Raw genomic sequence first — 16,581 nt, forward strand, 5'->3', positions numbered from 1 at the left:
AAACCAAGAAGAGAAATGCAATTCTTTTTTTAGTTTTTTTTCAATACACACAAAATTGAACCAATTTTGTTGTGTTTAATTTTCAATTGAAAGGTGCACCTAAATCAAGACCGCCTGTGAGATGTATAAAACTGTGTGCATCTCTACAGCTCCTAGGCATCATGATAGAGTCAAATATACAATCTAGAACTCATGTAGAGCTTGTAAATACATCAAAAGTGCATATGCAAATGATATGTCTATCAAAAAAATGAAGCAATGTATGCGTCGTTCACTGCCCGCTGCTAAAATCCATCACATAGAATAGCAAGGTGCAACGCATGATTGCTTTATGGAATACATACTAGCCTCTTTGAAAATTTGGAGGGAATTTTGAGCCCACCGAGCTACAAAGGGTGCCCGTGGGCAAATCAATTATCCCGTTGGGTAAACATGAACTCCTCGTTTAAGCAGTTCAATGTGAATTTGATGTTATAACCACTCCCATGGGGTGTTAATAACATGAGTTACTATCACTTCACACTTCAAACACCATATTAGGGAGTTTAAGAATTTAGATTCAATTTGGGAATCACCAATGTCTTAAAGATTTGGCCATATGTACAAATTGCAAACTATTTTTAAGGTCAAATCCTTCCACAAGGTAGTACTTGAAAAGCCCTTTCAAGCCATGCTCTCAAAACTTTGGTTGAGATTTGGCCATGTGGTCAAATCTTAAGATCATTCTGAAGGTGGGAACTAGGAAATTTTCAAATTTATTGATATGGTGTTTTCTGGTTAAGACGTTAATGAAATCCCTGGCCAAAATGTAGCAATCTAGGTCAATGTGGTGTCAAACAGCTCTATGTGCACGACCACTAGCTATGGTGTGGAATCTGGCAATCAAAGGCTACCCAAACGCTAATCTGGGGTCACTGTGTGTGATCAAGTTCTAAAAATCGTCTCTCGGCTCAAGTCGGGTCAAAAATCAACTCTAATCGTGTGTAAGTGTGTGACCAATGACTAAAATCAAGCCAAGTTGAGATCTCGTGTGTGAATGCGCAATGAACCTCTATCGTTAATTGGGGTCAAATGTAGTGAAGCGAGGAATCTCATATTAAATCAAGCAAAAATGGAATAATACGCATGAATGGCTCTAAAGCTTGTGAACTGATCGAATCTAGACCCAAATCAAAATTCATGTACGAACAGGGTCGATGCGTGCAATCTCGCTCAAATCTGGTAAACTCGGGCTTAATCGGGCAAAGTCTGGTAAAAATTGATACTCGTCGTGGGTATCTACACTAAATGTGCCTAGTCATGCGTACGTGCGCGTGAATGGGGTGTGTACCGGGTATCGGATGCGTGTGAGAAGCAAGGAGAAAAAACAACGAAGAGAAATGCAATTCTTTTTTTAGTTTTTTTATTCTTTGGTTTAAATAAATAATATATATATATATATATATAAAAAGAGAAAAACAAATAAACGACTGTAAAATAAAAAATAAAATAAATAAAACAAGAAATGAAAAGTAAAAGAAAAAAAAGATTCAAAAGAAGAAGTGAAAAAACAAATGCTAATTTTTTTTGGTTTTTATAAGTTTTATTGTGTTCTATATTTTTTGGTGATTTTTAAAAAAAATATCTCAAATTTCTTTAAAAAAACATTTTTGTGATTTTTTGATTTTATATAAATTTTATATGGTTGGATTTTCTCCTAATTTTTTGATTTTTGGTTAGTTTTTGTAATTTTTTATTTTTTTAATTTCTTATTTCTCTTTTTTGGATTTTTTTGGGTGAATTTTCTGTTTTTGAGGAGGGTTTTGTGAGTTTTTCTTACGTTTGAATTTTTATTTTTTGGGATTTTAGTGGTTTTTTTTTAGTTTATTGATTTTTTTTAATTTTTTTTAATTTTTTGATTTTTTGGGGTTTTAAAAAAAATTGAAAGTAAAATTAAATGAAATTTGAAATTAAAACAAAATGAAATGAAATAGCATAAAATAGAATTAAAATAAACTGAAACGGTCACCACGTTTGCCCCGATAGATGTTGGCTTACATTTATTATTGATATGAGGTAAGCAAGCACGAGCATTTTTGGTAGTGATACTACTCAATCATTGAGATGACCCGAGTGCTAATAATGATGGCCCTTATCTTGCGAGGTTACTCAATAGCACCTCTCTCCTTGTCTATCTCTTTATAAGACTTGCCCCTTCTAAATGTGTCAACTTGATTAGTGGACGAAAGCCATGGGATAATCTGTTGACGTTGTCACTATTGTCGAGGGTGTTGTGCAAGTAAAGTGATGCTTGGATGTGAATCCCCCATTCTCAAAATAAAAGGTGCAGCTACCACGCTCAGGCCTCGCCTCACTATACTAGTTGCCTCGGACACCACTTGGCCCGCACGTCGTCCGAGAGAAGGAAACCTTGGGGACTAGGAGGAGCCCAAACAGTTTATAGCCAAAACAGTGTCAAGCTATCCTTCAGTTAGGGACTATTTAAGAGCGTGTTGCGACATTTGAAGCGCTTTTTGGGTGCTGTCGTGTCACGTGTAAGGATATAATTTCCAAAAGGTCGTCCCCGGTTTAAAAGGTCGAGCAGCAGACGTGGCACATCAGACGTGGCCTTATATACAGCCTCTGCATCACCGGAGCTACTCCTCTTAACAGTATGTCGCCCAAGCAGCTTGTGGCTGGCCTGCAGCTAGCGCTACTGCTGCTGGGGTTGGCCGCACTGCTGACGAGGACCCTTTGCAAGACTTCTGCGTGGCCCTCAAACCCGACGACCTGCAGCAGCTCCAGCTCACCCTCAACATCAACGGCCTGCCCTGCAAGCCTGCCGCGGCCGTGCAATCCTCCGACTTCGCTTCCCAACTGCTCCGCAACGGCACCAACTTCACCGGAAACCTCGGCTCCGCTGTCAACCTTGTCAGAGCCCTCAACACGCAAGGCCTTTCCATTGCCCGCATCGACTACAAGCCCCGCGACATCAACCCGCCGCACGTGCACCCCCGTGCTACCGAAGTCCTCTTCCTCGCCGAAGGCACGCTGCTCGTCGGCTTAGTCACCACCTCCACCCAACCAACCGCCAACGAGTTCTTCTACCAAACCATCTATGCTGGCGATCTCTTTGTATTTCCCTTTGGCCTCGTCCACTTCCACTTCAACCTAGACAAATCCAAGTCTGCTCTTGCCATCGCCGCCCTCAATAGCCAAAACCCTGGTGCCTCCCAACTCGCCGTTGCCCTCTTCGCCTCCAACCCGCCTCTCCCCGAGGAGGTGCTCATGCCTTCAAAATTGTACATTAGGTCATTCTCACGTAATTAATTGCAAAACTTTATTGTGGCCTGCAACAAATTTTGTGCTTTGCTCATTGGTACATCATGATCATGAGTTGATCGGCTATAAGCACTTATGACATGGGTGAAAATGGTCTTGACAAAACACCGTGTGGGAGGGGGGGGGGGGGGGGGTGCAATGTATGCGTCGTTCACTGCCTGCTGCTAAAATCCATCACATGGAATAGCAAGGTGCAATGCATGATTGCTTTATTTAATACATACTAGCCTCTCTGAAAATTTGGAGGGAATTTTGAGCCCGCCTAGCTACAAAGGGTGCCCGTGGGCAAATCAAATATCCCGTCGGGCAAACATGAACTCCTCATTTAAGCAGTTAAATGTGAATTTGATGTTATTAACACTCCGATGGGGTGTTAATAATATAAGTTACTATCACTTCACACTTCAAACACCATATTAATGAGTTTGAGAATTTAGATTTACTTTGGGAATCACCAATGTCTTAAAGATTTGGCCATAGATACAAATTGCAAACTATTTTATAGGTCAAATCCTTCCACAAGGTATTACTTGAAAAGCCCTTTCAAGCCATGCTCTCAAAACTTTGGTTGAGATTTCGCCATGTGGTCACATCTTAAGATCATTCTAAAAGTGGGAATTAGGAAATTTCCAAATTCGCAGATATGGTGTTTTCACGTGAAGACGTTAATGAAATCCCTGGCCAAAATGTAGCAATCTAGGCCAAATCTGGTGTCAAGCAGCTCTATGTGCACGACCACTAGCTATGGTGTGGAATCTGGCAATCAAAGGCTAGCCAAATGCTAATCTGGGGTCACTGTGTGTAATCAAGTTCTAAAAATCCTCTCCCGGCTCAAGTCGCGGTCCAAAATCAACTCTAATCGTGTGTAAGTGTGTGACCAATGGCTAAAATAAAGCCAAGTCGAGATCTTGTGTGTGAATGGGTAATGAATCTCTATCGTAAATTGGGGTCAAATATAGTGAAGCATGGAATCTCGTATTAAATCAAGCAAAAATGGAATAATACGCATGAATGGCTCTAAAGCTTGTGAACTGATCGTATCTAGACCCAAATCAAAATTCGTGTATGAATAGGGTCGATGCGTGCAATCTCGCTCAAATCTGGCAAACTTGGGCGTAATCGGGCAAAGTCTGGAAAAAATTGGCACTCGTCGCCGGTCTACACTAAATGTGCCTAGTCGTGCGTACGTGCGCGTGAATGGGGTGTGTACCAGATATCGGATGCGTGTGAGAGGCAAGGAGAAAAAACAAGGAAGAGAAATGCATTTCTTTTTTCTTTTTTGTTAAAGTTTTTTTTTAGTTTTTTTTATAAAATACATATATATATAAAGAGAAAAACAAATAAACAATTGTAAAATAAAAAAGAAAATGAATAAAACAAGAACTAAAAAGTAAAATTAAAACAAATAGACTCAAAAGAAGAAGTGAAAAAAAAATGCTATTTTTTTTGTTTTTATTTAAATTTTCTATGGTTTTTGGATTTTTTTCCTAATTTGGTTAGTTTTTGTAAATTTTTTGTTGTTTTATTCAAATTTCTCTTTTTTAGAATTTTTTTTTGGTGAGTTTTCTGTTTTGAGGAGGGTTCTGTGAGTTTTTCTAACGTTTGAATTTTTATTTTTTTGGGATTTTAGTGATTTTTTTTAGTTTATTGGTTATTTGTTATATGTTTTTGGATTTTTTAGAATTTTTGGGGTTTGAAAAAAAATTGAAATTAAAATTAAATGAAATTTGAAATAAATTGAAATTCAAACAAAATGAAATGAAAATAGCATAAAATTAATTAAAATAAACTGAAACTCAAATGAAAAGAAAATGAAAATGAAATTGAATAAAAATTAATGAAATTTAAAGAAAAATAAGTAAATTGGGGCTCAAAAAGGTGAACAAAGGAGAGTGAACGTGGACAATTGGTGCTTATTGTGGGGAAGCTGTAAGACCGAGCATAGGCATCTTTGAGGAGAAAAAGAAGGAGAGAGAGAGAGAGAGAGAGAACCGGGCGGCGGGCCCTGTTGTGGTGCACAAAACAACAGAGAGAGTCGGAGAGAACAACCAATTCACGGTAGAGAGAGACAAACATCGTGCGTTATATATATATAAATATAAATATAAATAAATAAATAAATATGTTTATTTATTTATTATGGTGAGTGTGTATGTGTGTGGGTATGGATGTGTTCCTGGGTGAGTAAGTGTGTGTGTTTTTTCTTTTTTCTTTTTTCTTTGTTTATCTTGTTTTTGTTTTTTGTTTGTTTGTTTTGTTTTTCTTTTGTAATTCGTCCTTTTTTTTTCATTTTTTGGGGATTTAGGGTTGGTTATTTAAAAAAAACAAAAGCAAATAAAAGAAAAAGCTAAAACTAAAATTAAAGACAAAAAAGAAGAAAAATAGGAAAAAAATTCACCAAAAAAATGGAAAAAAGAGAGAGGGAGTGGTGAAATGTTGTGTGTGTGCCTGCGTGCGTGCTTGTGTGTGTGTGTGTGTGTGTGTGTGTGTGTGTGTGTGCATTTTCTTTTCAAAAATTGAAAACAATATAAAAGTAAAAAGAAATTGCTCGAGACTCAAAAAGTACGCTAAAATTTTTCAAAAGTAGCTAAAAATTTAGAAAAAGGTAATAAAGTCACAAAACATGCTCTAAACAATTCACATCACGTTTTTCTATTTTCATCATTTTTTGGTTAGAAATTAGAAATTTAAGTAATAAATTTCCAAAAAATGTTAAAAATTTACAAAAAATAGCCAAAATAGTACCATTTTTTTGTTGATAATTATGCGTCCAATTCAACTCATTTGCAACACTATGAAATGTAATACATCATTGAATCAATCAATTATTAATATGCCACTCAAATTTGAACCGTTTTGGATCGTTCTTTACTGTTTTGACTCAAATTTGACCCGAAAGTTCGTCTGATTAGTGGTCTAATTAAACTTTTTGCCATTGTGGTCCAACAATCATAATCAAATTAGCATTTTCACCATCGCATTTGCACATTTATTTAATCATTCAAATCAACTTGAAAGTGTGTAATCATGCACAATTAACACACTTACAAGCTTACACACACATAAATTTACCGCAATTCCGAGATGCAATTTGCAAACTTAAAACCATTCACCATAATCAATTTGATGACCATACACCTTTGATAACTTCAAATCAAGCAATTGGCATCAACATTGTCACACAATTGCACTCAGTTTTGTGCACTTTGCCTACACATAGGCGCATACCAATACACACAAAATTGAACCAATTTTTTTGTGTCTAATTTTCAATTAAAAGCTGCACCTAAATCAACAATTGAGTTGGTTAGTCCACTCACATTTACATCAAGAATTGCATCCAATTCTCACTCCAAGTGAGGACTCCACCGGTGTGTGTGTGTGTGTGTGTGTGTGTACTTCTAAAACCACTTTGACCTACAAACACCAACACAAAATCTTATGTGTAGCTTTTATTTGAAAATAAATAAATGCATAAGATTAATGAGCACACATCCAATTAAAGATTTATCAATGTGTAGCATTAAACGGACAATAAATGATGCAATTAGTGAGTAATTAGAGGAAATAATTAGTTAAAAAATCCCTTAATTACACACTAATTATCACTCAAATCTACATGAAATTTTGCAATTTTGTTTCAAAAAAGAGTGATTACCAAGACTCTAATTAGCTATACACACATGTTTAGCACAAAAATTTCTAGTAAATTAGTCACAAATTAGTGTCAAAATTACTGAAAAAGAGGGGAAAACATGAAAAATACACACAATTTCTGAGCCAAAATCTCGTCACAAATCAACCATTCACTATCATCAATGCCTAATTGAAAACCTAAACTACTTTGATTGATGGTTAATGAAATTTCTACACACTAATGACTCCGCTAGCTTAAGCAACTGATTCCCGACAGCGGCACCAATGTTGGCGGGTTGTAGTATAGCACTTTTATTGAGATTTGACACAAGCAGTGGACATGGTCATTGGACTTGCCAAGTGATAGGTCCTTCCCTTACTGATTTTGTCATTAAATATCGAATATTTGACCAACCCAAATGATTTTCTCATATTAAACTGATCATTTAATATTGGATAATAAATGGGAACAAGGGTTAGAATATAGACATGTGCTCACGGATCTATCTCAACATAGACATGTGCTTACGGTTAGAATATAGACATGTGCTTACGGATCTATCTCAACACGGGGCCAATGGTAAAGGGGCCTAAATGAGAGATAGTCTATCAAAGAGCAAGGTTAAGACCTTAGGGTTAGCTTCATTAAAGACCTCCAATCGTTAGTGTTAAAAGTCATTTGACCTTAAGTAAGCTAGGGCTGAGCTTGAGGTGGGAACCCGACCTAAACTTAAGCAAGCTAGGGATGTCCTTTATGTGGGAACCTTAAGCAAGCTAGGGCTATGCTTGAGGTGGGAAACCGACCTTAACTTAAGCAAGCTAGGATTGTGCTTGAGGTGGGAGCCTGACCTAAACTAAGCAAGCTAGGGCTGTGCTTGAGGTGGGAACTCCACCTAAGGTGCTTGCCATGCTTGATGAATAAGGTACTTGAGGTACTTGTCACATTTAATGAGGAATTTACTTGAGATGCTTGCTATGTGTTGGGTTTTTCAAGACCATGGGAATTATCTCTTTTAAAGCATGCAGCTAAAGTCCAGTTTGCATGTGTGGGTTTGCATGGCTACATCTATATGTAAGGCTCTTTTTGTTGAATCAATAGATAGCGTTATTTTTGTGGCTTTTGTGTCGACTCTCTCTCTCTCTCTCTCTCTCTCTCTCTCTCTCTCTCTCTCTCTTCGGCTGCTGCTCATCATCTCCGCATGGATTGCCTCCGGCATCACCCGCCATAGCCTAGATCCTCAACAGATGGTATCAGAGCTTTGGTTCTCAGTTCAAATTAGCACGCAGGTACAACCCCTTACACATGCGAGAGAAGGCTGTCGACTTGCATCAAATTGCACAAAAATTGCATGAATAGCATTGCCCTGGCTTACTGACGCGATCTCGACTCTTGAGCAACGTTCAATTCGGCCTCTACAACCTGCCTACAAGAAGGATTCGCCATCGCTCTGTGATTTGTTCATCTCTCTGTAAACTCAAAATCGTCACTTGGGTTTTATTTCACACTGTTTTTTATTTGGCCAACCTCAATTAACCCCTTAAGCAAGAGGGTTTCACACCCTGTTGCTCCTTCGAGTAGACAGTCCTACGCCTATGCTGTTTGGCATCTTAGCCTACCTTACAGCTATGATTCTCAAGATTTAAATAGTTCAGTTTGAAGCCACCACTCCATGAACCCTTCCTCCAGGCTCTTGTGACCATGGAGATTCTCTTCATACATGCGTGTAATTTAGTGCTAGTGCACATAAAGCTCGAGGAGTCTTCATCACCTCTTAAAGCATGCCTCTTCAATTGGCAGAGATCTCTTCGAACTACTTCAGTTCACGATGTGTTGAGGGTTGTTTCGGAAATTTCTCGATTTACATATGAGTTGTGCTCGAGGCACATGAAAAAGCGGTGATTTTGGAGCTATGTTGTTTTATATGCAGCATCAGCTGTCATGCATGGATGTTCGTTCCAAAAATTGCGGGGTATACAACTTCAAGTTCAAATTTCATTCAACTGTTTGCTCAGAACAGTCGACATCTACACAGTCCAAACTTTTATTCTATTTTTCTTGGTAAGTGTCATAGACTTATGGTTTTTCTTTTGTCAACAAAATTCTATTTTTCAGTCAAAGCCTCTTTTACTTTATTTGTTGTCAGTCATGCCATGATAAAAATTTGTACGGGATATAGACGCTGCCATCCATAAATGGTAAGATCTCCCATTTTGTAAGTTCTCAGCTTTTTCTTTTCACTTTTCATGAGGCTAGTGGGTACACCTTAAACCCAAGGTTTGGTAGTGAACCAAAAACTCCATCTATTGGTAGCTAATTTTTTGGCCCACACCCTATCTGTTCAAGGGGGGTTTATCGTAGCACCAGGTTATGGATACACCAGAAATCCTTGGTTGTGAGAGAACCTAAAACTCACGCTTGCCGAGTATACCAAAAACTTGAGGTATCATGAGAGGGTATGTCTAGTTCAAGCTTGAGGGGGGGATTTTTGGGTTTTCCAAGCCCGTGGGAATTATCCATTTTAAAGCATGCAGTTAAAGTCCAGTTTGCATGTGTGGGTTTGCATGGCTACAGCTATATGTAAGGCTCTTTTTGTTGAATCAATAGATAGCGTTATTTTCGTGGCTTCTGTGTCAACTCTCTCTCTCTCTCTCTCTCTCTCTCTCACACACACACACACACACACACACACACATTTTCGCTTCTACTATTGCTCATCATCTCCCCATGGATTTCCTCCGGCATCAACCGCCATAGCCTGGATCCTCACACTATGCATGGGGGGTAGATGCTTGAGTGAAAAAGAGAACCTACACTTAATGAGGAAGTTACTTAAGAAACTTCCTATGCATAAAAATCTCCAAGTTAGGAGAATTCTAAAAGAGCACATGGGACACATGTCAGACTCTCACTAAGATTAACCACATGGTGTGCTTGAATGCTATTGGTTGGTTGGCATATATCTCGATATTTTCAAGCTCTCTCTCTAAGGGGTAAGGAGGACACTTGTCAAAACACTACCCATGTGCTTGGCAGCAGGCTGCATGTGATTGGCTAGGGGAAGAGGGGTCCAATGAGATTGTAGCATGTAGAAATTTCACCCAAATCAAGGAAGAAGGCTGCTAGGGGGATATACTCCACACACACACACACTCATTTGCAAGGTAATTCTCACTTGGAAAAAGTGGAGGAACACCACCTCCTTCTTCAAGCTTGTGAGAGTGAAAGCCTACACCAATACTCTTGGCTATGGAATGCAAATCCAACCAAGATTCATGCTTCAATGCTTAAGATTTCCATCTTCTCTATCTTCATTACTATGCTATCATGTATGCTAGCAAGACGAGTAATGATAAGTGAGGAACTATTTCTATCTCCTATGGAATGTTTCTTCTTCCTCTTCCCTATCCTCATTCCCCGCTAGCTCTCTCCACCTTCGAAGGTGTTTGAGGCCTTGGGACTGAGGCTTGGGATAGTTAATGCTTTCTTCAAGTTTATGTTATGCTTGTGATGCATGAAGCTTTCTTCATTGCATCACCTAGGTTACAAGGAGCACAAAGATTGTATTGTACCAAGTCTCTCTTGATGGGAGAAACTATAATACAAATGCCTATTCGAGAGGGGAGACCGGCTCCATATGAATCTGGTCCTCAACTATTGTCATGTTCTGTAAACTCTCTCTCTCTCTCTCTTGCAAAAGTATTGTTCATGCCAAGCTAACTAAGTACCATGTTTATGTTGCTACCATCGATTAAGTTCACCCGCTATGCTCACAAAGTAATCTCTCAAAAGTGCTTCACCTAATTTTCTAATTTCGCTACTCTCAAAGTTCATAGGCCATTTCCATTACATTGGTATCATAGCATCTGGTTTCTCTTTTCTTGCTTAAGAAGAGAGGTCCTTAAGTAGTCTAATAATGGTTGTTTTTTCTAGTTATATTATGGTAAGTGGGTTTAGGATCTATTATCGGTTTTGTTGAGCCCACTATGTGGGATATGGTGCACACCTCGGGAGCTTTGGTCTTAATAATGGATTCTTTTTAGACTTGCCTACAGCTTTACCATTATTGAGCCATAAGAAGTCTAAAAGGAGATATCCCTCGAAAACTTTGCTATGTTAGACGCACTCCATAATTAACCAATTCGAGCCGTGGGTGTAGATACTTAAGTGCCTATTTTCAAAGGCTAAGAGGAGTAGAAACTAAGGTTTTGAATTGCCAAAGCATACACTAAGTAAACACATAAGTTTAATTAGCATGGATGACAATAACCAAGAGAGGAGAATGAACATTGATAACTTTGATTTTGCACATGAAGGTGCCAATGATGATGTCCCCATGTTTGTTAATTATCTTGTCACTAGGTTGCAACAAGCTATGGACAACCTCACTTTGCAAGCCGAAGTTACTTAACGACTTCGTGCTTATGGGATTTCCTTTCCTCTCCAAGAGGAGAGAGAGCTTACGAGGCTTATTGATAGACCCCCAAAAGAAGACTCTCTCCCATACGAGAGGAGGAATCCAAAGATCAAGAAAACAATGAATCCCTAAATTCCTCCGAATATGTGGCTCCACGAAGGAGGACTAAACAATCGCCAACTCCTTCCAAGAGGAAACGGTTAACCCATAGTCCTTCTCCTCGTCACTCCAAAAGGGAAGAGAGGAAACCAAAGAAGAAAAGGGCAAGAAAGAGGTCACCCTCTTCTCCTTGTTCTTCACCTTCCTCCTCTACCGATGAAAGCTATGGCTATTCTCTTAGAGAATACAAGAGGGGAGGACATCGCAAATCGTACCCTGCATGGTGAAGGTCACAAAAGCTAAAGAAGTTCAAAGAGGGAGGATAGAGTATCTATTTTCTCACCTATGATGGCACCTTTGGTGCTACCGACAAAGTATTGGCCTTCATCCAACAATTTGATGGGACTTTGGAGACAAGGGCTTCACTGAGTCCTCCAATCTACACCATGTAGCTATGCACTTCCAAAGATTGGCTCATCAATGGTGGGCTAGCCTTCGTGGCAACCGCGAAGCCCCAAAGACATGGAAAACTCTACGAGTTTCCATCATGAAGCAATTCCTTGCAAGTGATGCAAAGGAAAAAGTGCTTACCAAATGGTGAAGTTTAAAGCTTCTCTCTCATGAGTCTATCCACAAATATGTGGACAAGTTTTGGGTTTTACATCTCAAGGCTACTATCTTTTAAAAGACAGACTTTGTCGAGCAAAAGAAACAATTATGTGCGGGATAACCCAAAGAGATGGCCGAGTATGTCAACTCTCAACGACCTGGTTCTATCACCAAAATAATCCACTACACCATGGTTGCTTCGCACATCAATTTCCAACAAGGGGCTAGAGGGAATGTCAAGCCCATGGAAAATAAAGACAAAAATTATGCCAAGGGGAAAACCAATGCCCAAAATTCTTACCGAGGCTATTCCAACAACAACAACAATCGATCAAGGAGAAAGGAGTTTACAAAGGTAAATATAAACTCTCTCCTAAATATATAGAAGCTTTTAGTAGGGACCACAAATGTTTTAAGTATGGGGAGCAAGCCCATGGTTATCGTCCTTGCCCCAAGAGAATTGCCCACACTGAGACTCCTAGAGTCTCATTGTTTGAAGCTCCAAAAGAGGATACTCATTGCCAAGGATTTCTCCTTTCCTATGCTTGGGGAAAGATGCAAGAGCATGATGCCTTTATTTTGTTTGACCCTAGTTCAACTCACCACTTCATATCCACGGAGTTGACCACTAAGCTAGGCATACAAGCCCACAAGATGGGAGATGCATTGAAAACCAATGGAGCTATCAACGGACAAGACATCTCAGTTACTTCTTTCATTGGAAAATTAAGGCTTCATGTCCAAAGCTATTTGGACAAAGAGGATTTCTTCATCGCCCCTATCAAACATGAGAATGTTATCGTTGGGGCACCATGATTTAACCGCATGGCTTCCAACTTGAAGCTCCTTGAAAGGAGAATCTACTTCATCTACAAGGAAAAGAGCATGCACATAGATGTTTATGAGTTGGGAAACACCATATCCCTGCAATAAAGGGAATCAAGAGGAATTAGTGTTGTCTAGTTTCCTAAATGAATTCCAAGATGTTTTCAATGATGACATCCCTAGTGAGCTATCTCTAAAATGAGGAATGATGACCATGAAATTGAGCTCCTATCAAGAAGCTCACTACCTAACAAGCCTCCTTATCGAGTTTCAGAAGCTCAACAAGAGGAGATCATGAGGAAAGTGCATGAAGTGAAAAAAAAAGGGATGATGAGGTCTAGCTCCTCTCCATTTTGTTCACCATTTCTTTTAGTGCAAAAGAAAGACGACACATATCACATGTGTGTCGACTATAGGGCACTAAATAACATCACTATCAAAAAAATAGATTTCCAGTGCCGCGGGTAGAAGATCTATTTGATAATTTACAAGTTTTGGCCTGACAAATGCTCCAGATGCATTCAAACTCATGATGGACAAAAAAATCTTCAGGCCATTCAAGTTCTCTTGAAGAGTACAAGCGACACCTCCAGGTAATCTTTCAAGATTGTGAGCTTTTCATTAATAAAAAGAAAAGAGAATTTTTCCTACAAGAGATTCCATATTTAGGTCACGTTATCTCTAAAGATGGCACCCATATGGATGCAACAAAATTAGAGATAATAAAAGGATGGCCTAATCCAAGGAATCTATAGGAGGTACGAAGCTTCATAGGTATGTGTGCATACGATAGATGCTTCATACTAAACATTCTCTCTAATAGAAGGCCCATTACATGACTTAACAAAAAAAGAACGTTAAGTATTCATGGACTGCAAAAGTGCAAGAAGCTTATCTAAGACCATATTAGGTATTTTGGTAAAAATTCCACATTATGGGAATCTCCAAATCGACTAAATTCATGTAATTTGGGAATTTTCCACTTAAAGTGGGAAAAATTGAGGTGTGTGGTTAGTAAATAAAGTGAAAATCTCATAGGATTGTGGTGTTGATAAACACCAAAAGTCAAGAGGATGTACAACACATGGATTTGAATAATAACTATAAATTACATAAAACAAAGGAAGATACAAAAAAGATTTTGTTTACAAACTGACTAGTATAGTCACAATAGAAGCTCCACATAATTCTACTCCACATTTGATACCATATCTGAACTTTGATCCAAGTGTGGTTGATGTGCACGAGTGAGGCCTTCTTTGGCTTTTAGAGCATGCCTTTCTGGAATCTTTATTCTAGAAAATGGTCCTTCTTTGTTGGGTCTCCAGGACCAAACAATTGCATCTACAGTTTCCCACACTTGTGGGTCCTTATAGTTGACAGCCCAATAACCCTTCCAACAATTACTGTAAGCTTGAGTATCTGTCATCCCACTTTTTCTCGCGCAAGGTGCTCAATATTGAAACTAGAGTTTTCTGTAGTTTGGTGATGTAGGCTCATTATCAATGTCAGATAAAGCCATTGCAAGCCACACTGGATAGATTTCTGTGTCACTCGGAACAAGCATAAGAAAGTCACCTTGGTGCACATCAGACATAGGGTCAAACTCTTCCCTTGTCCTATCTCGTTGAGGCCCACAAAAATGATTGTTCAACTCTTCAAGGCCTAGGAATCTTTCTGCTCCTTGTTGCAAATTCATTGTAGTGCTTTGTAGGTGAGAATATTCTTGAGTTTTTGGCCAAAACATTTCATACAAGACTCCCTCTGATATGATTGCTTTTCCAATCTCTTCAATTACCTTACTCCAATAATCTATCACGGGTCTATAATATCGCGAAATACTTGAACCATTCCATAAATTTTTCCAAAATTTTATATAGTTCTTTAGCCCCAAAATGGCTTCTTTGTGGGCCTTGACATACTCCGCCATTTGTACTAGAGGTGGATCTCCATGTGGTAACATTGGCTTGCCTTCTGTGTCTGTTTTCCAAAGGCGAATACTTCCACTCCAACTTGATACACCTACATGTGCCTTATATTGCATCATTGGTGTCTCATCCTGCATAAAGAACCTGAACTGAAGCGGTTTGGAATGTCCAACAAGTATGTCTTGTCCATCCCAAAGATAGCCATCACAATATTGCTTGAAATCGGGGATCTTTGTGAGAAAAAATGGAGTTGGAGATGAAGATGAGCTGTTTCGTAATGTATCCATCAAATGTGGCAAAGTATAGGTTTGTGTAACTCTCAGCTTCTCTGAAAACCTACTAAACATGGCGTCTATGTCCTCATGTGTATGCCCAACCATTAAAAATCCCAGTTGGATGGTTTTGAAAACACCCCTTGCAACAAGCATTGACAAATAGGCAAATAAGTATCGATTTTTGTTTTCCCCTGCACAATTATCCAATTGTAACAACAAGTTCTCTGGAAATCTGCGAAATGTTGACACCAATTCCTCTTCTGCAATTTCTGACGATTGCACAATGGGCTCTTTTCCATCACTCAAGTTATGGTAGTCCAAAGCATCACTTGAGTTCAAAGCATGTAGTAGTGAAATATTGCTCCTTGGAAGTCCATTTGTTACTAGATCACCAAGAGGATGCTTATCTATCCTCTCTAGGTTATGTAAACAATTAGCAATTGAGCCAATTGTAAGATTTGGATCAGTTAGCCACAAACCATTCAAGACAAAGTGTCCGTAATGACCTTCTCCATGTCCATGAGTGATCATGCCAATCAATGCCACCTACAGATTATATCCTGAATCCACACCCTTGGGAACAATGCGTAATCTAGGAATGGCAGTCTTCTTTTGATCCATCTTATCATGGATTATGCATACATATTTTTGTGGTTGAGCTTCTGAATACGTGCGCCATGCATAATATAGGCTTCTGCAACTCTTTTGTTGTGCCATGTGAACTCCTCTCTCCCTCAAGAGAAGAGCTCTCTCTTCAAGACAAGGTTTAGCTTCTAACCTTGCCTTGATTGAGCTACAAGTATTGCACTTAGAGAACTCACTCGTCTTTGTTAAAGTGACATGTGGGTACTCTTTGTTCCAAATTCTACAAAAAGAAGATTGGGATAGCTTCTTCTCATAGCCCATTTGGTCAAGTGTCATGTTGATTTCACATAAAATATCCACTTGTTTGTATGTTGATGGAATCACCAATTGAGTCTCTCTTGAGCCATCTAGCAGTGTTCTACTTCTATGTGGCATCTTCTCAGAGTTGTTTTCCACAAACTCATTTAGTAGTGCTCTTGCTAAACTAGTATGTTGAAGTCCCCTTCTCAATGTACATGTGTTCCCATGTACATATTGGCGCACACCATTTTCAAAGTTCTCCTTGTATTGATAAAATGATGTCTTTGGTATTCCATGTAGCTCATACCATGCTCTACAACAAACAATAGAGCCATTTAGCCTGAATTGGTATCGGGACTTCTCATCTTTCTGATAACATATAGAAAGAACATCATAAACATAATTAGTGCATGATTTTTGAGACTCTCCCCAAAACTGTTGTCGTAACCTTGTCACCATATCACGATATGCAAACTGGCAACATTTTTGTGCACAACAATCAATGCATGATACCCTTTGAATTGATTTGTTTGAAAGGTAAAAAGTCGAAGCTGGTGCTGCTTTTGATTTTTGAGTCCTGTTCATGAA

At 38.8% G+C, this 16,581-nt stretch overlaps 1 pseudogene; it reads left to right on the plus strand.

The window, feature by feature from the left end:
• The first annotated feature begins 1,196 nt into the window (after nt 1-1,196).
• Nucleotides 1,197-3,309, plus strand: LOC147443994 (putative germin-like protein 3-2 pseudogene; annotated as a pseudogene).
• Nucleotides 3,310-16,581: the final 13,272 nt, after the last annotated feature.

The sequence above is a fragment of the Adiantum capillus-veneris genome, chromosome 13, assembly GCF_014529385.1.
Source record: "Adiantum capillus-veneris isolate H3 chromosome 13, ASM1452938v2, whole genome shotgun sequence".
NCBI classification, from domain to species: Eukaryota; Viridiplantae; Streptophyta; class Polypodiopsida; order Polypodiales; family Pteridaceae; genus Adiantum; species Adiantum capillus-veneris.